General features: G+C 34.9%; 1 pseudogene; it reads right to left on the bottom strand.

The window, feature by feature from the left end:
• The window catches only part of LOC119251452 (dual specificity protein phosphatase 18-like), a 40,376-nt pseudogene extending 18,183 nt beyond the window's left edge, over nt 1-22,193 (bottom strand).
• Nucleotides 22,194-22,550: the final 357 nt, after the last annotated feature.

The raw sequence follows: 22,550 nt of genomic DNA, 5'->3' as shown, positions 1-22,550 counted from the left end.
TGTATATGTACTTTGGATTGGTTTTTCCTCTAATGACCCTGCATTTGTGAGATTTTACCGAATGTTTGTCGCTGTGTGGTTAGATTACATATCTTTAAGGCTGATTATACCTTTGCCTCATGTACAGTCCTAAAACTAAATCATAAGAAAACAAGACAGAAAATTAAAAGGAAAGGAATCATTATGTTCTAGTCTAGAAATAATAAAGAACATTATCCATTTTGTAAAATAATCTTTTTATTCAATAGAAGCTGTCAAATTTTCATCCCTCAATTTTTATTGTCTTCTTGGCGGTTACAGAAGAATTTTTTTTAAAGAAACAATTTCCCAGAAAAAAATTATACAAAGCTAATATATCGAGTTACCAGAAGAAAAAGTACAGCACTTTTTAGCATTGAGTTCACTGGGAAATAGTGGAATAGTCAGCTAACTGGAGATACAGAAATAGTATATGAGAGGAACATTCGTTGAGAAACTCACTATTGTACTCTCCTCAATATTGTAGAAAGTTTGAAAGAGGACCGGTTCCCCACCCGTGGTCTGTGTCTGTCATTCTAAGTGCTACCTATTAATATTACAGGATCTTCGGAGCCGGTCATGTTTCACTTCCTCAGACCCCTCAGGGATAAGAGGCCTGGAGGTGTGGAGAAGGCAGAAGTCAAGTCTGCAACCAGAGAGAATGAGGATGAAAGGGAAGGGGAGTGGGTCTTGAGGAGCAGGTGATGTTTCAACAGGCAGCAGAAACAGGTGTCTCCTTCAGAGTAGGGGCAGCCCATTGGTTAGGAGGACCCGAGCAAATGAGTGCTGCAACAGAAATCCCAGAGTCCTCTGGTTTTAGCGTGGCAAGCATTGGGACGACCTGTTCTCAGGCACCCTCTGAGCATCCCCTGCTTCATAATAAATTGAAGTTTTTTAGTGCAGAAAGCTGTCCCCATGTTTTTATGGAAAGGTCATTGACACTATTTTTCCTGTGAGGACTCATTTTTGTCTCATTCTCTAGCTTGGCAAATAGATGCATGTTAGACTTCTAGTGTATGGTTTTGTGACACTAGTTCTAGTTTCCAAAGTGTTAAGCAATATGATAATAGCAGGCATGATCAAAATAATTGCAATAGCATAATCTGTATGAAAGTATCCACTTTCTAACTTACTATGGCCTTATTCTAGTCCTATGACATGTAGTGTTTCGGTGAAATGAAAAAACGGTACTAAGTTGATGGGTTCAATCAGAACAAGGTCCACACAAACCTCAGCTTCAGCATTTCACTAAGCTCAATGAGTTGTCATATGACCTTGTGAATTTCATTCCCCAAACTAAACAGATCCCTGAAATTCTTAAGTAAATCTGTCTTGCCACTGAAAATCTCTTTTTTCTTGCATTGGATATTTGATTAGGTATTGTAATCTTACATTATTCCAAACAAAATGTATTTCTGAATACTAATCTACTTCAAATGAGATACCTAATGCCTTCCAAAAGAAAACTATCGGAGTTTGTACTCTTTGACCAACTTCTGCCCATTTCCTCTGCTCCCTAGTCTCAGGTAACTACCATTCACCATTCAACTAACTGTCACTATAAGCTCAACTATTTTAGATTCCATGTATTCCATTCCATAGAGTATTTGTTTTCTCTGTCTGATTTATCTCACTTAGCATAATGACCTAAAGCTCCATTCATGTTATAGCAACTGGCAGGTAGTTCTTCTGTCTCATGTGAGTAATATGTATGTGTGTGTGTACACACACATTATATATATATATATATATATATATAATAATTCATATGAAACTTCAGTTACAAAATGAATAATTGGAGAAGCTAATGTACAGCATGGTGATTATACTTGATAATATATTATATGCTTAGTTAATAATATATGCTAGAAGTTACCAAGAAATTAGATCTTAAATGTTCTCATCACAAAAACAAAAATGGTAATTGTAGGTTATGATGAGGTGTTAGCTAAAACTGTGGTGGTAATCATCTTGCTATATGGAAGTGTATCAAATCAATAGTATTTGCAACTAAACTTACACAATGTATATGCCTATGATATCTCAATAAAGTTATGGGGGCAGGACAGGAAAAAATAAGATGGAAATATCCATCACCCTGAATTTTCCTGTTTCCTTAGGATGGCAAATAATTTGGAATTGACTACATACACCTTAGTCTCACTTTAGTTGAATTAATTATTGTCTCACTTTAGTTTAATTATTGTCAGGGTCAAAAACATTTTGTGACAGGGAACAACTATTGTCCTTGATTTGTGTTCATGGGTCTGCAGCTTACATACAAGTCTAGCTGATAGTCTAGAGTGGAGTCAGATACTATTTGGGATAACAGAGGCTCATTTCTCTAATCTGTGATGTAGACACAAAATATCTTAGTTGATGTCTTCATCAGAATTTCGTCAAGACATCTCAGATTTGAACATAATATCTTTCCCAGAATCTGTACCATCTTTTTAAATATTAGAGTGAATACCAACACTCCTTAGAAACACAGTAGTCAGCCTAGATTTGTTCCCTCTCCTCTCCATCATTCTCGCTCCAGTTCATCTCATCTGCTCCTCCTGCCCCTGCCACACCACTCCCGCCCTAATTTTTGTCCTAATCATTTCCTACTTGAAGTAAGGATACATAGCATTTCTGATCACTCCCTGTCATAGACTCTGTTTTTCCCAGCCCACCAATGTATGCCTTATGCAACTGTACAAATTATTATTTTAAATAGTAAGTCTGATCATGACTTCTCATTTCTTCAAATGGCCTTCCTTAAACAGCAAGTTCAAGGGGTGTTGTGACCTGGTCTATGCAGACTGGCCAGTTTCATCCGTTAGCTTTCCTTTCTCGTGACTCTATCATGTACTGAGCCTTATGCTGCAGACATCCTCTTGCTTTTCATTCACTGAACTGGCTGGTTTTTTGTTTTTTTTTTTTCTCATCCTTTGCCTCTGTATATGATGCTTCAGTTTTGGGTTGTTTTGTTTTTGTCTACACCTGTAACACCTACCTGGGTAAGTCACAGCTCTCAAGTCAGAGCTCACTTGTGCTTGGAAGATTTTCCAGACACAAACTTAACTGTTTTAAGGACACTCTCCTATGCGTTTCCATAGTATCCAAAACATTTATCATGCTGTATTGTAGTAATCTCTTTGTCTGGATTGGAGTTTTAAGTACTCAGACTATAAATTGGGATGTTTACATGATCTCTCCATTCTATTTGACAGACTTCTTGTTAGAAGTGCTTTCTCTTCTTCTTCTCTTAGAAGACTCTCAGTTCCTCACCACTTACTGTACTGTCTACTTTTCTCCCTTTTCCCCTTATACCAGTCTTAACCAGTGTAAAACTGTACTACTAGTTTGAATCTATATATTTCTGATTAAAGCCTAAGTTGGTAACTTCATTGACATTGTATTTCTACTCTTGACACTAAATCAAGAAGGGAAAAATTTGGAACTATCAATGACCATATGGGTGGGGAAGAGAGTATGGCAGAGAATATAAAAACAGAAAGACTAAATTTCCAGATATAAAATACTACCACAGATTTAATACTCAACCAGAAATCTAAATATTTAACCTTATTCTTACATTGAAGAAAACAATGCCCATTTTTTAAAAGAAATTAACCTTAGGCTGTAGAGCATCCTAAATGTTTAAAATAAATTAGGAATGAACTATAAGTACAGTTATTACATGATTATCGCTTATGAATTAAATACAGTATGTTCTGAAGTTAATAGATTTCAGCTTAGAATAAAGATGTTTCTGTTAAAGGGACTTGTTTTCATTGTTTTTTATGATCTTCAAGTAGCCACTTTATTGGTTGCCAAAAATGAGATAGATACTGTTTCAAATATTAGCACTTTTGTTCTGATACATGGTCTTTGTTTCCAGTCAGTCACCTGCAATATTAAAAGTGATGTGCTCAACCTGCTTTCCATTTAATGAAGCATTTCTAGGAAGTGATTTCTTTCTTTTATAATAACAACTGCATTCTGTATTCAAATATCATGCCATTCTTTGCCAGGACAAAAGCTTTATGGATTTTTAATATTTCCATATAACCATTCCAACTAACATCATTCACTAAAATATTTTCAAAGATGGGAACTCATATCTATATCTAAAGACCTTCACTGGAAATCTCTGTCTCCCAGCCAAGGAGTAAAGAATGCATTGTGCTTCCAAGAACCTTACTTTGTATAATCTAATTAGGAAACAGATACATTTACATTTGAAATTTTGCCTTATACTAAATGAAATTAAAATGAGAATGGAAATTATAAAATAAAAAATTAGTTAAATGCATCTTTCCAATTATAACAATATACTCAAAAATAGGATATGAGAAAATTCTACCAGATCATAAGGACACATTTTTAACAATGTGTTAATACAATGTTGTTAACAATAGTGATTTTTTTTGTCCTGCCTTAGGATCCCAATAGGAAAAAAAGGCACACTCAAATTAGGGCAATTTGAGGATGGTTTCACAAGGAATGTTTAGGACTCGTTAGTTAAAGTAAAGAAAAACCACATGGACATGATGGTAATTACTCCTCACTAAGGAGTGGGAGCTTTTTTTGTCAGGCATGAAGGAAAAGAGATTAGCATTTACCAAAACCTGAAAAGACAGAGCTCTGTAGAGAGGGCTGCCTTCACTATAGGACCCTTCAGCCTCATAAATAAGGCTACCAGAGAAGACAGGCGAGGAGAAAGAACAAGGTAGGGAAGGAGCACAGTGGATTATGGAGGAGAACTATGGGTGTTTTGGTGGTGAATGTAGTTTGATAAAAATATCTGAAAGGAAAGATCCTGTTGTTCTAATCATAAACATTTTAAACCAGTGTTACCGCAATAAAAAAGGAAGATGCAAAAATAGAATAAAACACTAGTGAAAATCTAAATTTGTACCTATTGTAAATTTGTTTATTGTGTATTGGTTTTAAGCAACATTATAAAATTAATTGGTATTGTTCTAATTTCTTTGGTTGATTTTATTGCAAAATGCAACGTGAAAAAATCTAGACAAATAGTGATGAATATGCTAAACACTTTAAAATATTTATCTGGAAAAAGTTAAGGAGGCCAACCTTGAGTGGCAAGTATTTTTAATGTTCCTCAAGTGTAGTTGTCTTTTACAATATAACTCTCATCCTGTCATTAAACTCACATTTGTAATATTGTATAATTATAGTAAGATATACTATTTCTCTTTTCAAAGCTGAAAAGACACAGCTTCAAAAGAAGCTCATTTTTTTCTCATTTATATTCTCTAGTCTATTGTTTTACTACCCGCATTACTTTTTTTAAAAAACATTTATTAATATTTAATCTTATTAATATTGTTGGAGATACCTTAAAAATAAGAAACTTGTAATTCCTATTACTTAAACAGGATAGCTAATAATTCATTATAGCCAGTTCTTTTTGTTTATTCTAAATCAGTGTATCCTGACAAGCTGTCTGTATTTAAGGAAAAACAGTGATAGCCTATTATACTTTACTTCAAATGCTATCAAAATAGTTTCTTTGATATGTCTGTGATAGCAAATTACCTAATTCCAAGAACAGAAATTATAATTTTATGTGATAATGTATTCTTTGGCAGTTCTTTTACTTAGAAAAAGGCAACTATGATTAATGAAATAGAAAAATGAATATTTTATATAACATAAAATGAATCTTCTAAAAAGTTTTAATCTAAAGACATAGTATATTATTTTAGGTATATTGGAAAGAAATAAGTGAAGGCTTGTAAGGAAGTAGTCTTCTACTCTAGTTTAGTCATTCATTTTCACCTTTCTGGAAACACAGAATTAGAGGGTCTAATCCAATTGTCCTTGTTTTTGACTGGGATACTATTTATGGTTTCTGAAAACTAGCATGTGTGCTGCTATTTAAAGCGTTTGTCCATCACAATAGTCTTCAGGCTGAAGAATCTAGGGTACACGTCTAACTCACCTAGCACTTCACCAGCCTTTAGCACAGAAGAAGGGTGACTACATCTTTCTCATTCAGAGTTCAGTCCTATAACCCAGGCTGCTACTATTTATTATATATTTACTGTTTCTACTAAGATCTTTACATATTTACAGTCTCCTACATATTACATATTTACAGTCTCCTAAGATCAAGGTTCTACTTTCTCCACTTATGTTCTGCATACACATTCAAACACATGCATGTGTATGTGTGTGTGTGCACACGAACACACACACACACACACACACACACACACGATCCTCTCTAGACATATACACAAGCAAAGCTGGTTGTCCAGCAGTTAACAACACAGACTATGAATTAAGGGTGTTTGAATCAAATCTTGGCTCAAACATTTGTCAGTATTTTGTACTAAGCAATCTATACAGCTTTTCTGTTTTGTTTTCCCTTCCAAATCTGCTTTATTTATTTTATTATTATAGCAACATTAGTGTGCAGTGCTGTTTTGGTTCCAAGATTACATTTTCTCACCAAACCTACCACCCAATGTCCAGTCATCATCCACCATAAACCAATTGGCCCCTTCTACCTAGTCTCTCCTCCCTCCACCTGTCTGGTAATCATCAATCTGTTATTAGAGTCTAAAGTTTCATTTTTGTTTTCTTTGTATCCCACAAGTGAATAGAGTCATACAGTATATGTCTTTGTCCTTCTTACTTATCACTACACTTTCAATTTGTAAAATGGAAAATAATAGTACTTAATAATATGTAAGAATTTTAAAAATCAATACATAAAAGGCTTAAAATGTACACATAGTAAGTATTCCACAAGAATTAGCTGTCAAATCTCTGCACAACATAAATCAGATTATGTCCTTCCCCTCTTAAAAATCTCAAGTGGTTTTCTGCAATAAGAATTTAAAATCAAAAATGCTTACCACAGTCTCTGAGGCTCAGGATAACCTGACTCCCTCTATCTCTCCCACTTCACTTCTTGCTACCTGACCTTGCAATTCCTCCATGGCTTATTTTTCCCACTTCAATATCATTGCTCCTATGATTTCCTCTGTGTGTAAAGTTTCTTCTCCATTCTTTGAATGGATGGCATCTTCTACCAGAAGTCAGAAAACATTTTTTGTTAAAGACAAGAAAGTAAAGATTTTCACATTTATGAGCCATATAATTTCTGTTGCAAGAACTTGACTCAACTGGTGTAGGGCAAAAGCTGTCATGAACAATTCATAAATGTTGAGTGTCGCTCTATTCCAACAAAACTTTATGAAATCAGGCAGTATGTGACTATGGGCTATTGTTTCCCTAACCACTATAATCTAATCATTGCCTGACTAATTTAAATAATATCACTGGGAGAGAGATTTGCTAATTCTACAACTATGATTATTTTCCTGTAACATATATCACAATGCATGATATTAGATTTATTTACTTGTTTACTATTCTTCATGATACCCTACACATACACTCTAAGTGTTTAGCATAGTACCTATTGCTTAGAAGGCACTCAATAAATACTTGGAATGGATAAATACCATTTTATCTCACTTTAAAAGTTAAGAAAAACAGATCGGTAGAACATTGCTTAAAGAGTTATATAGATTGCCAATAGCAGGAATGCATCCTTTATAAAGAATTTTTGAAATAAGCTTTATTGAACAATATAGAAAATCCCCATCTTGAAGTCCTGAGCTCACACAGTGCTGGAATGTTGCTAGTCCTTATGTGTCTGCTGCCTTGGGATTTCCTAGGGATTAGAGATAAGCATGACCTCATTTTTGTTGAATATGCATGTTATGAGAATTAGAACTAAACAGGCCATCTGGGGAATAATGTCTTCCTTTAGTATTGTTCATTTCATAGTATATACATGAGGGATATTCATTTCATGGAGAAAATTAAGAAGTCACAGCAATCAAAGCATGCTCCATTTTAAAAAGTTCACGGTATGCTTTAGGGCTAAATATTCACAGCATGCATTTTAAAGATGCAATTAGGGGCAATGATGCACAAAATTGCATGTGCAAAGAAAATATTATTTTTAGAAATGCAATTGAAACATTCAAAGGAACTAAAAATAAAAGATTGTACTGTTCAGGTGAGAACCTATAGCAATGTAATAAGCTCTGTACACAGCAGAAAATACTCTTGCATTGGAGAATGTTTTTTCAGTGAATTTCTTCAAATATCTCATTCAATAGCCTTTGATCCAAATGGGTAGATATCATAGTCTGAGAATCTAGATTTTGGATGACGTTGTTAAATAATATTTAGGTACCAGTTATTATAATTATACACATCTGTTTAATCTGTGGCTCATATTTTACGTCCTTTATTAAAATTATACTAAGAAGCCAAGAACACTTTTTTTTTTTTTTAAAGATTGATTTATTTATTTATTTATCCATGCACTGGGTACAGTCAGAAGCGCGGGAGGGTGAGAGAATTCACCAGAGCCAGAGCAGGGAGCAGAGCAGGCAGAAGGAGCGAAGTACACTGCTGAGGGGAGCAGCGGGCGGCAGGAGAGGTCTGCGCGCCATGCGGGACCCTCCTCCGGTGGCTGGGGAGCAGCCGGGGATCGAACCGGCGCTGCAGAGGCTGCGGGTAGCTTCGCAACCCAGCGCTCAACCGCTGCGCCACCGGGGAGGCCCCAAGAACACTTTTTTTGAGACACAGTTCTTTGGTGGATTTAAACTTCCATTTAGTATTCCATATACTGTGATCTCCATATTTGGTGATTGCCAAGGTTTTTTGAAGCAATTTCAGTACATCTCTCCTCTAGGTTTATTTCATTTGGGTGTGATTTCGTGGATACTTTTATTTTCAATCCATTGATTTTTTTATCTTTCTTCCTATGTATTAAACTATAGCTATAGCTTGCATTCTTTTCAAAAACTTCTAAGTTACATATTCAGTAGAAACAATTAATTTGCATGTACTATAAGTAAAATAAATGTGAAATTTTTAACAAGTTTTATTCCCTCTAAGTAAATAGAAATATGGGGGAAAAATCATTTTGAACATACTGTGAAACAAATCTATAGAGCAAAGAAATTATCTAATTTGTGCTAATACTAGAAAAGAATAAAAGGAGGAATTTTAATCAAACTAAAACTGAGCCTTCTGGTTAAAAATATCTTTCAATAAAAAATAATTTTCACAGCTTACCTTCTTGTAACTTTTTAGTTGATTTTAAGTAATTGCAGTTATTGTGTAGCAGTTATTATTATTTGAAAATGACCTAGTTGAAGAATCAACACATAAGATGTTGTTCAAGTCAATTAGTCAGATGTTTTCCTTCCATGTAACTGATGTTGAATTTGTTTAAAATTTTGAAAGTCTAACTATAAGCGAGACAAGTAACATATTATTCAGGTTATGTAGTGATAAACTACATAATTTTTTTAAAGTACAAATACTTAAGTTTTAAGTTTATACTGATAGATTCAATGTTTAAAGTAAATAGTTATCTTTCAAAATTTAACAAAAAAATCAGTAACAAAAAAAATTAAACAACAGTAAATCTCATGTAAGGCTTCCCTAAAGTAGTCCCCTATGATGAAAAGTTGCCTGCACATATCACAGTCATATCTAACTATGATACAGAATCTTATTCAGAACCTAGAACAACATCTGACATATACCAGACACTCAATATATATCTGAATAAATTAAACATAATTATTACCATCACTGGCTTCTGTAATTTACAAATGAAATTATAGCGAGAAGTTAAAAAGGACATAAGTGATAATCATCACTAGCCAACAAATAATTGTTCATATTCCACTGAGGTCAAATATATATGTAATGCTGCATACTTGGTGATGTCTATTTAACCCTTGTCAGAGAGAATTTACTTTTCATTTGTTTCTAGCCAGCTTTCAAAACTTCCCCCTAGACAGAAGATAAAATAGATGAGAGTAGGAGGATTCAAGTCTAAGGAAAAGACCAAAATGTAGGGTGGAGAAAGTAGGAAGAGCTTCATGTTATCAATATGTTTCTTATACTTATGTTGAGTAAAATAAAAAGGAGTGAGATATTTCTAACCTGCCAGAACAAAGTGAATCTTTGCTCCTGGCTACAACTTTCAAATGAAAATAAGATACTATGAGATTCCTTGCTTTAAACATCTTTTATAGCTGTACACTTTCCCCTGGCTTTTCTTTATATTGTTCCATGGGGCTTGCTATTTTATACATCACTTTTATTTTCTTTAAGCCAGCAAAATCCTGGTTTGGATGCTTCGCCTTCCACTGACCCAGCTGCCTTATCATTTTATCTAATAGTTGTAAAATTAGAAAGTTCTGACAAATCCCTTACGGCCCTGCTGAGCCCAAGGAAAGAATGTTCAGTGGATCCTAGAAATGGGAAGGCTGCAAAGAAATTTTGCTGTGGGTAACTTTTAAACCAAAGGTACAATCTTAGAATGGGGATCTTGAGACTGAAATCACTCTGTAACTTAATTGTATCAATTTTAATTTTGCACTTATATCTTCTTGTTTGTTTTTGCTAGACCCTAGAGGCCATACTCAAGGATGCCATCTCACTTGGTTTCCCAGTATATTTCCCAGAACAGAACTCCATAGAATTTATGACCCAATTTTTGTGTTTTGATTTAATCTGAAAAATATCCAACTCACATCAAGCACAGAGCTGGCAGTTAGGAACGATAAAGCTGTCTCTCTCTTAAACCAAGGTTGCTAAAAGGTTCAAATCGAGGCTGTGTCTTACTTCCTATACTCAATCTCTCTTCCTGTATACAAATAGATTTCATTCTTTGTTGTTTTCCTTTAACTATGCTTGTTTATTAGAGAAAATTAACGACAATGATAAAATTCTTCAAAAATATATACCCATATATATATATATATATATATGGGTATATATATATATATATATACACGCACACTAAAAGAGAAAGCAATTCAAGATATTTGTTCCCACATGAAAGTTGGACTGATATGGAGAAATTAGTAATAACAATAATAGTGTTGAATAATAGAGAAAGCATAGAAATTTTAGCATATTAATAATAATATAAGAACACTTTTTGATATTTCCAAAATAGGCTTTGTAAACAACTGTATTATCTGTTCTGAGAAAGTAATTATTAATAAAATTTTCTACATTATTTTTTGCATCATAAAAAGAATGCTTCTTAATGATATTTTTAAAGTTATCTAAACTAGAACTATATTTGCATAAGAAGAATTAATCTTTAAGATATCCAAGATATTGACCTGTTTATTCTGTGATCACAAAGTACTCAAAAAGTTCTAAATTCTTTAAATATTATTTTAATTCTTCTAATATATCTATAGTATAGATACTGTCATTGCTATTATTATTGCTCCTTTGATTATTATTATTATTATTTCTTTTATTAAAAAAAGCAAGATACAGCAAGGTTAAGTATCTTATTCAAGGTACTAGTAATAGGAGACAATAAAACATAAGATTTAGGTAGTCTAGCCCTGGGCTCCACAATGCTCCTCCTTAATACCATAAAGTGCTTATTCATCTTAAGTGTATTTATTCATATCAGCTAACATTAAGCCCAAAGTCCTCTAGAGCTATATGGCATAGCTAAAGCTTTACTAACTCATATTCATAAGCAATTTGTTTACAAAGTAGCATTCTTTTGGGGGGACATGTTTGTACCATAAAAGTAGGGCCTATGTATTTAATAGTAACTTCATAAACTTAAAACATTTTTTTCATGATTGGAAGGATATTTATTACAGTTTTATTTAAAAGAATTTAATGTGCAAATAATTATACACCTACACATGGAATAGATGCAACCATTTAAAAATATGCCAAAAAAATAAAATCACCATTAATTGTAATCACTATTCTTTTTCTACTTATTTTATGAAACGGTTTCAGGTCTTTATAAAGTGCCAGAAATCAAAAGCAATATATAATCCTATGGTGTAAAACATATTTTTAATCAAATTAAAATCTTAGACTGCTGGTAACATTTCCACAATTAATTTTTATAAATTTTTGCTATTGGATTCTACTAAAATTAAATGCATCAAAACGCTGCTTCAGGTAGGGTGAAAGCTATGCATGTTTACAGCATTTGGAAAGCAACCAGCATATATATTTACTACATCAAATGACTAAAAAGGATGCATCACCGTACTACATGACTAAATAAGGGCCAATCACACATTATTAAACATAATGCCAATGGGGATAAAACAAAGCAGTTGAGTAGCAGACATATTTCAAATTAAGAAATGATAAAATTTGGTCTCCCCGGTGGAGCAGGGGTTTGAGCACGGTGGTGTGCAGCTGTCCGTAGCCTCTGCAGCACAGGTTCGATTCCTGGCTGGCTAGGAAGATACCCACATGGTGTGGCAGACCTCTCCTGTCTGGCCCGCTGCTCCCCTCAAAGGTGCTTTTGGTCCATCTGCCTGTTCTGCTCCCTACTCTGTCTCTGGTGAATCCTCTCATCCTCCTGCACCTCTGGCCTATATCCCAGTTCTTGTATGCATAAATAAATAAATCTTTAAAAAAAAAAAAAAGAATTGGTTAATGACAGGTCTTGGGTACCAACAAAACCGGTTATTAACAGTCCTGTCCACAGCCAAGCCACAATACAGGCACTGTGATGTCCCACAATACAGGGATATCGGCATTTGACTAGTCCATGGTGCAGCAAAGTAAGGGAGGTATGAAGATGGCAGTACAGGCAAGAAAAATGGTGATGCACCTAATAGAAATTGGGAATTTAAGAGGGATAATTTCTTGAAATTGGTTTTGGATGAGTTGAATTTGAACTGGGTCATAAAATTAGAAAACTGCTGAAGATGCTAAGAGATAGGAGACTATTGCTAGAGCAAGATACCAAGATTAGAAATATAAATTTGAAAGTCTTCTGTATATGCTTGAGAGCTGAAACTCAGAAAGTAGATTAACTGTATTAAGGAAATTTTGATGACTGTACCAATAGGCCTAGAGAGGATATAAACATAATGGGTATAAGTCCTGTCTTTTAAATTGGACAGCTGTTAGCCCTACTACTACATGTTAACAGTATGAATTTAGGTAACTCACAAAACCTTTGTGAATCTTAATTTTCAAATTAAAATGGGATTAATATGGACTCCACAGTGGAAGACAGAATTTCTAAGATTATCCCCAAGGTTCCTGCCTCTCTTGTTCCTTTCCTGTGTCATCCGCTCCCCTTGAGTGTGGGTGGAATCTGTGAATATTGGATTCTGTTATGTGGCAAAAGGTGATGGCACAGTCACTCCCATGAGTATGTTAAGCATTATCAAACTAGGTCATCGTCTATTGGAGACAGAAGCTGCAGAGATGCACTCCTGCAGGTCTGGAGGAAGGCAAACATTTATGCTGTGTTCTGCTTATGGGGGCCACATGGCCAAGGACTGTGGGTGGCCTCCAGTAGCTAAGATCAACCTCTAGTTGACAGTCAGTGGGGAGAAAAAAATCTCACACACAAGGATCTCATTTTTACATCCGCAAGGAAATGAATTTGCCAATAACCAGAGAGATTGGAAGAGGACCCTGAGCCTCAGATCAGAAAATTGCCCAGACAAATACTTTGATTTTATTCCAGTGAAACCCTGAGGAGAGGAAGCAGCTGATGGATACTGTGAAGGAATAAATTTGTTTTCTTTTAAGTTGCTACTATTATAGTAATTTGTTATGCATCTTACATGTCTAAATACATTATTAATTGTAAAATGCTTTTTAAGGTATCTTCCACATAGTAACATACACTAATTGATACCATAATAGCATTGTTAAGTGTTCTGAATCCTCGATTTCTACATTAAAAAAAAAAAAAATACTAAACCCGAAAGTCTTGGCAACAGGTGAGCCTATGACGGCTCTGCCTCTGTGACTGGCAGAGACCAGCTTAGGAGCCTGTTTTCCAGGTTCCTGATCAACAAAATGCTCTGGGACTCAGAACCTGAGCCACCATGCTCAGGGCATCCTCCTTGGCATCCTCATGACAGGGTTACAGCATTAATGGACAGATTCAGCTTGACCTGCAAGTCAGAATACGATGAGGACAAACGGGCCCCCATGTTTTCAGTTATTACATTAGTGACTTGTGGAGCGCGTGTTCAACAGATGGGATTTGTATAATTTATTGGATCAGTGGGAAGTGGGAAGAAAAGGCGGTCTCAAGTTTTTTTGGTTTTCATCACTGAATTGATGGTGGTGTCATTTAGCCAAAATGAATATTTTCTGTTTTGGAGGAGGTATACTAAATATCACAGGGGATGCTCTCCTGGCACTCTGAACAGTGGAACAGAATCAACTGAATGATATCTACCCTGACAAAAAATTCAATGTGGAGATAACAGGAGAAATTTGTGATGTATTATAGTAGCAAATGCAATAAATCATGTTGAACAACTAGCATAAACAAAAAATTATTCTAATTTAGATGACAAAATTGGGTCTCCCCTGGTGGCGCAGGCGGTTGAGCGTTGCCATGTGAAGCTGTCCACAGCCTCTGCAGCGCCAGTTCGATCCCAGCCAGCCGGTGAGGGTCCCACATGGCGGGCAGACCTCTCCTGTCTAGCATGCTACTCCCCTCAGCAGTGTATTTCATCAATCTGCCTGTTCTGTTCCCCTCTCTGTCTCTGGTGAATCCTCTCACTCTCGCGCATCTGGCCTGTACCCCAGTTCTTGTATAAAAATAAATAAATCTTTAAAAAAAAAAAAAACCAACTATTAGATGACAAAATTGTCTGATTGAACTGATTATTTTGATATCATATAAATATGCTCAATAAAATAGTACTTTAAGGAAATTAGACTTTAGATTTTGGCATCATATTGATAAAAAGCTGAAGCCACTAACATTTTTTTCACATTTCTTCTAGATGTAAAAATCTAACTTGAAGGATTAAGAAAAACCATTACAGAACCATAAAAATGAATTCTACAAGTCAAATAACAGTAGAATTCAGTTCACATTATATACACATGATGTGACGGTGATTTAAAACGTATCTCTGCCACTTAGTGGCAAATGCATGCTAAGCATTTGTTAATCAAGTGATATTTTCCCATTGTCTATTTTTTATTTTAATATCTTTTAATGATAAAAATACAAAAGTTTTCATGTTTGTAAGAAACATTGTGTTCTATAGAGAAAAAAATTACTGCTTAAATATGTTTTAAATTTAATAGAAAGTGAAGCTAATAAAAATAATGCACATTAAAATGTATTTTTTGAAAAACAGTATGGTAACAAGAAAAATAGACTAGGAAAAGTTTCGATAATCATCGCAATTCTAGTAAAGTTAAGAATTTTACACATCAGTATTTCCCCAAATTTACCTCTTGATGTCTTCAAGAGAAATTATAAAGTATTTACACCTTCTCTCCTAACAGCCTTACTGGATTTAGTCAAGTAGAACAAGGGTTGGAAAACCTTTTCTGCAAAGGACCAGATAAATATTTTAGACTTTGCAGACCATACAGTCAGTAGAAACCGTTCAAGTCTGCTTCTGAGTGTGAAAGCAGCCATTGGCAATATGTAAATGAATGGGCATGGCTCCAATAAAATTTTACCACAAAAACAGGAAGCAAGCTGATTTGCCCTGTTTGCCATCACCTGCAATAGATTAATGTTAGCAATTTTATAGCCATTTTAAAACAAGGCAATAAGAAATGGTCTTCACAATTAGTAGCTGGTATATAAAAGAATATAGTCATTTTAACATTTTGTAATACAATGGCAGCATTCTATCTGATACATCTATAGATGCTTAACCATGGTGAAATTTATAAATGAAGCTAACTCCATCAAAGACAGAAAACAGATTTTATGTGTTAAGATTTTCCTGCATTCTTTTTTATTCTAGGAATGCAAAAGCTCTATCTCCCAGTTACTGAGTGAATATCATAAACTTGGGACTGTTTTTTACATTTTACAAATATTATCTAGTTATTTCTCACAACCTAATGAAGCAGGTAGTGCATCCCCCTTTTTAAAAGGGAGTAAACTAAAGTTAAAAAGACTACATAGCCCTCTTCAACTACCCAGCTATTGCATGACAATTGAGATTCAATACCCCAAAAGACTTTTGAAATCAGTGCTACTACAGTGATTAAATCAGTATGTAAACATTCTTAAATCTAAATTGTAATTTGTTTCCAATTGCAAAGAAAAAGAGATTTATAAAAGATCATGGTTAGTAAAGCATGATTCATAATTAAACTTACAGATTGCAAGATATTTTCAAATGTAGCTTGTATATTACATTATAGTTTGAGTGTTGGCTGTGAATGAATACTTTTTATCAGTCAATAATTCTAAAGACAGTTTGCAGTTTTCAATAACATAGCCTTAAGGAATGAACAAAACTAAAATTTAATTTGTAATTATGGGATTCAAAATTCAGTTATAATTTGCATTGTCGGAATGCCAGTGCATATTTATCTCCTGATTATGTTATGATCTTGGGGAACAAATAATGTGAATGCAGCACTCTCACTGGGACCTCATTCACAGTACCATTTGTATCAAAAAAATGCTAAAAAGTAGAAAATCTATTTGTCTGAATAATTATCTTATTCTATGTTCATTAATAAAAATTTAAATTTTACTTTAATATGTGGAAAACTTTTAATTTGAAAAAATCTTGATTCCTATAAGGAAAAAAAAGTATGTGACGAGCCACTGATCTCAGGTTGGTTGTCAGAAAACTCTGTTTTGATCCTGAACTTTTAATACCTGGTTGGTGACTTTGGAAAAATTACTTAACCTCCTTGAGCATCAGCTTGCTCAGCTGTGAAAGAATTAGTGCGAGAGGAGGAATAGCTATAAAATCTATGATTCTATCACTGAGAAAAAGGATTACTGAAATCCACATATCAAAGCATTTGGCTTAATCTCTTTATAACTCATTTCAGGGCCATATAATTAGCTTTGTCCTATTCAACTTTTTCATTAGTCACTTGGATGGAGATGTAGTCTGTTTTCAGGTAGAAATTTGTAGTAAATTTGCAGATAAAACAAAGCCTGAAAAAAACCTGAATAAGAGGGATAACAGAATCAAAGTCAAAAAACCTTGACAGGCTACAATAATAGTCCAATGCAATTTATATAGACTATATACTAGATATAAATAGCTGTCTTTTATGTGCATACTAATGACTCATACTAATGACCCAGGATTTCATACAATAATTTTAAGCTGGGGGTGGTGCATAGCTATGAGAATTTATTTGGCATTTATAGATCTAAATATATTTTTTCCAATATCTTTAACCTCCCATATGACTCCAAACAAAATTCAAACCTGAATAAGCCTGGGTATCCATCTTCGTGTCATCACCCAAGACTCTGGATTTACTCTTTAAAAATAAATCATCTAGTTGGGAAAACGGGGACCGCCATAAATTCATAACCACGAACCTAAATTGAGTCTCCTTCAGAGTTAACAAATATTATATTTATTTGTTTAATCTTATTTCCCAGTTACCATATTGACTATTTTAAATCTTCACATTCTCAAAGCTGAGACCTTAAATATCCCACTTACTCTCAGGGAATGAATTTGTTTCCCACTTTGCTGAGAGAAGTATGACTCTCAAGAGGCATCTCTCAAAACTGACATCTATGTCATCATCCATTTGTTCTTTCTTCTCTCCGTTAGTATAAAAGACATTTTTATTTTATTTTTTTTAAGATTCATTTATTTTTGTGCATACAAGAGCTGGGGTACAGGCCAGAGGTGCAGGGGGATGGTGAGAGGATTCACCAGAGACAGAGTGGGGAGCAGAACAGGCAGACTGACTGAAATACACTGCTGAGGAGAGCAGCGGGTGAGTCAGGAGAGGTCTGCTGTGCCATGTGGGTTGCTCCCTGGCTGGGGATCAAACTCTTGCTCCAGTGGCTGTGGACAGCTTCATACGTTACGTCTTAAACCCCTGCACCACCAGGGATGCCCTAAAAGACATTTTTTAATTAAATTATTCTTCTGCCCATACATTGACTTTTGTAGTGGTTGTTTCTCCTATAGTGTGTGTTCCTCATTTTTAATTCCCTTTCTTTCTTTTAAAAGCTACCATATTATGAAACTTGCCCCTGTAACATAACATATAACTCATATTTCTACCTGCCTTTGGACTAGTATACAAAAAGGGCAGTCTTTACCAATCAAGGACAATTCTTTTACTATACTAAAAATAATAACAGCAAATTTTGCATTTTTCAAATAAAATGCTAAGAATGCAGATTGTATTCCTTCCCTCATTTACAGAAACGATGAAACATTCACTCTCTTCCCTGTATTTTCTAGTCCTTCTGTTCTGCTAGACCCTCTCAGAAGCCTTTACATTATAATACTCTAGTCCTAATACCTCCTAACAGCCTTTAAATTACTCTAGTCCTTCCCATATATTAAAACCTCCCAAGAATCCCATTATAGGCCAGACACTGTCCTGTGACTTCTCTCCTTTCCTCAAGGAAAACATTCATTTACCTGGTTCCAGTGTAGTTCTTCTAATTCCTTACTGCCCAGTCCTGCTATTGCAAATCAGGCTGATTAGCAGCTTCTTACAAAGTTAAGTTCTGTCTTGCTAACAAACTTTTTTGGCTTCTCTAATGCCACACTTAGTTGTGATACCTGCCTCTTTGGTTGCTCTTTACCAGTCTCCTTGGCAATTTTCTTTTCTGTTTCACAGTTTTTTAGGTATTGATCTTAAATTTCATCTTCCTCTTAATCTATACATTTTCCCTAACAAATTTTCTTCCACTTTGCTCAGCCTCAATGGCCAATATTCTTTTATTTCCAAATTGCATGCCTTCAAAATAGACTGTACTCTGAATTTCAAATTATGTTATGTGGGTACCTTCACTTGAATGTCTTAGAGTATCAAGAGTACAACTGAACTCCTGATCTACAGTCACATACACACACACACACACATACACAGACTGCAGTCAAGCCCCAAGTTTTCACATGGTACTGTAATCACCAAAGGTTAGTGAGACATACTCTAGAAGTCTGTCTATGCACTGCAGGTAGCTAGAGCTAGAAATAAGAGATACAGACCTACAGGTATTTAATATTCTACTTCATTCTTTACCCTACCCCAATGTCTCTATTATTGGTGTGAAATGAAGTATGGAAAGAGGGGGGAGTGAGAAAAGCTTTAAATTTCCTTCCATGCTTGCTTTTTAAAAAAGGTTCTTTAGAGTCTATGTGCACAAAATACCATTAATCACCAGGTTCATACTGTGTAGCACTTTACGATGTATTTTTATACTTAATCCAACAGAAGTCTATATCCAGCTACTGAAAGAAGACAAAGTGAGCCTACCAGCTAAACAGTATGTTTGCAATCTCTAGCTGTGATTTCAAAGAGGTTTCTTTGGAAGCAGTTTTCTATCCCACTAGTTTTTAATAGGAGAGGGAAAATTGGTTTACAATATGAACTTTTAAACTTTCCCTTATTTTCATACCAATTGCTTGCCCCACACTTGAACCCAACAATTTCCCATATATTCAAGTGCTTTTGTACTCATGGTTCTTAGCCAGAATCAAAGCAGTTTAGTTGAATGAGACTGTGCTGTCATATGGGCCACAGATAAAAAGACCAAGCACATAAGTGGCAGCAATTCATGGGCTTTCTAATGTAGTTTTTTCCACTTTTGAGCTTATTGAACTCAACTACTGAACCTTTTTAGGTTTATCTCTGGATTTTGACCTTCATTTGTCCAAGTTCTTATTGCCTTTGAGGCATTTCAGCTAGTGAAATAGTATGCTCATGTGGTTATAGTCATAATTCCTTACTGTTTGTAGTAATTTATTCCTGAACTTCTTTAGAAATGTATGATTATTTTCAATGCATGAGAAAATTTCCTAATTATATCATTGGTATTGCATTAGTGATCTCAAAATGACTATAGTTGAATAAAAATTATTTTCACATACACATCATATTATTAAAAATGTCTTTGCAAGTTATTGAAGAAATGAAAGGAGCAATAGAAGACAACAATGAATGGGACAAAGGATTGAATAATGAAGAATAAAACAGATTTGAAGAAAGAAGCAACTTAGTGTTTTACTTAATTCCAGCTTGTGAGAGGGTCAGGGGAGAAGAAAATTAGTAAAAGTGTATCATAGGCATAAAGTTGAGAAGGAAAGATGTCATAATGCTAGGCTAATGGACATTGTTTGCAGAGGTAAATACTTCACATTCTAAGCTGGGAAAGTATAAAAATGCAGCTTCTTACCAGGTACATACAAGGGCCAATGTGAAGTCGTCACTGAATGCAATGGCGGCGACATGTATTGTGTGTGCTGTAGAGATTAAAAGGGTCCAGGTTGACATTTCCTAGCCCTGTGACCTTGTACAAGTTACATCACCTTTCCAAGATGCTGATTTCTAAGTTATAAAAGGATATAATTATAGCGTTGTATTGAGGATTAAAACAGATTATCCATGTAAAAGTAGAGTAGTTCTTAACACAGGTCTGACACCAAATGAGAGCTTAAAGCAGGTTAGATGTTACTGTTAGAATAGCATGGAAGGACTCCCTAGGGATGACAGATTCAAGGGACAGGGTTTTCAAGGCTACAGGGTTAGTGAGAAGGAGAGATCAGGGGGAAAGTGGGAAATGTGACAGTTAGGGATATATCCTCTGTGGCAATCAATCTTCCATAACCTTCTGCAAGTCAGGCAGTATGTTTAAGAGCCTCAGTTTTAGAATTAATAAGTAGTATAGTCAGTCCTCAAAGGCAGATACTTCTAACTCTGTAACATTCGGAAAATTGCTTTCCTTTTAAAGAGGCTTAAAGGTCTCAGCTGTCTTCTCTTTTAAAAAATAAACAGAGTTAATAATTGTACTTTTGAGAGCATTGCCTGACACATAGTAATACTCAATAAAGCTGGCTGGGTTGATTCTGATTCTCCATATTCTCCTTGCTCTCCCCTGCCCTCCCTTCCCCTCCCCCATCTGCCTCAGATATCTCAAATTATCTGTATGGTGAGCTAAATGGATGTAGATATTGATCATATTTTTTTCTTTCTAATCCTGAGACACACATAACAGACAATGAATGTGAATACAACTTAAACGCTTAACCATATAGTTGACTTAAAATCAAACTGCTGATAGACATGGCTACCAAAAGAAATGGTTATGACGATACTGAGACTGAATGGGACTAATGGAAGTATTGTAGCCAGTTACCAGTTTGGAAACTGCTGTATTTTTCCTAAAAAGAGCACTTCATAGAAGAGAGATTACTCAATTTTACCACCCAAATATCTGCACTTTCTTGGAGACATATCACTACTTTTTAAAAAGTGGAAATTGGTGACTGACTACAAATTCTTAGAAAACCCAGAGGCTTTGAATTGCCTACTGTAATAGAAATCCCAGAGAGGTACAACAAAGCCAACTGGTTCCACTAAATTTAATTCATCCCCCATATACAATACACGTGCATCCTGAGAAAAGGCTTTAGTTAATTACAAAGCAGAAAATGAGAATGCTGTCTCATTTCCTTCTTCCTTCCTTCCTTCTTCCATGTGTGTATTATTGTACTCAAAATGTATGTGTGTGGGGGGGGCACACTATAAATTTTTAATCGTCTACTAGGTGCCTCTATAAAATATTTGCACCAGAAAATCCAATATAGAAACTGACTTCATTACCCACCCACTGCTAAATGACTCTTATTTCTCTGTTACCTGCTTTAGTTTCTGCTCCCTCCATTATCTAAATTACTTAGAATTGAAAACATTACTGTTTCCTCTTGAGATCTCACTTCACCTTGACCCACTACCAGTTGTCAAGTCCTGTTGCTCCTAGTTCAGAAAGTCTTTCCCATCTATGCCCTTCTCCCTTTTGCTATTGCCAGCATCCTTGAGTTGACCCTTACTTCCACCACATTATAACAGTTTTAAATAGGAAATCACAACTTCTTACTTATCCTAACTCAAGCTGTCTGTACATTGATAGGAGCATAGTATGCCTGAAGGACAAATCTAATTTCGCTGCTTCTCTGCTCATAAGCATTTAATGTCTCTGGCTTCAGAAGGAAGTTCAATTTTTTTATTCTAACATGCCAGCCCAGCCTCCTACTTCTCTGTTTTCTAATACTCACCTTCACATAAACTGTGCTCCAGGCCAGCTGAACTATAGATTTTTCTCTGTGTGCTACCCAGGCTGTTGCATTGTTCTGCTTGTTCATGCTCTTACCTCTTTCTTATGATATAATAAGCTCATTATCTGCTGACTGAAATAATCAATTAATTGACTTATTTTCCCAGTTTCAGTAGAAAATTTACATTAAGGATCAACATTTGATACATATTGCACCCTTTCTGTGCTGTGAGCAAAGTTGATTTCAGAGGTTTTTTTATTTTTAATGAATATTGTTTTCTTGTCACAGGTAAAGAATATTAATATCATTTAGTGGTATGCTTTTAAACAATAATATTAATGCCAGATGATACCATTTTAGTATTGTTTCCTGTAAATTATTTTTTCCATAGAGTAGGAAAGATTTTTACCCCATAACGCCATATTTCTGTATATTTTGCTTCCT

This window comes from Talpa occidentalis, unplaced genomic scaffold, assembly GCF_014898055.3.
Source record: "Talpa occidentalis isolate TD23 unplaced genomic scaffold, MPIMG_talOcc4v2.1 talOcc4.2, whole genome shotgun sequence".
In the NCBI taxonomy this organism is placed as follows: Eukaryota; Metazoa; Chordata; class Mammalia; order Eulipotyphla; family Talpidae; genus Talpa; species Talpa occidentalis.
Note: the sequence above shows the minus strand (reverse complement) of the source record. Positions and strands in the feature narration are given on the sequence as shown.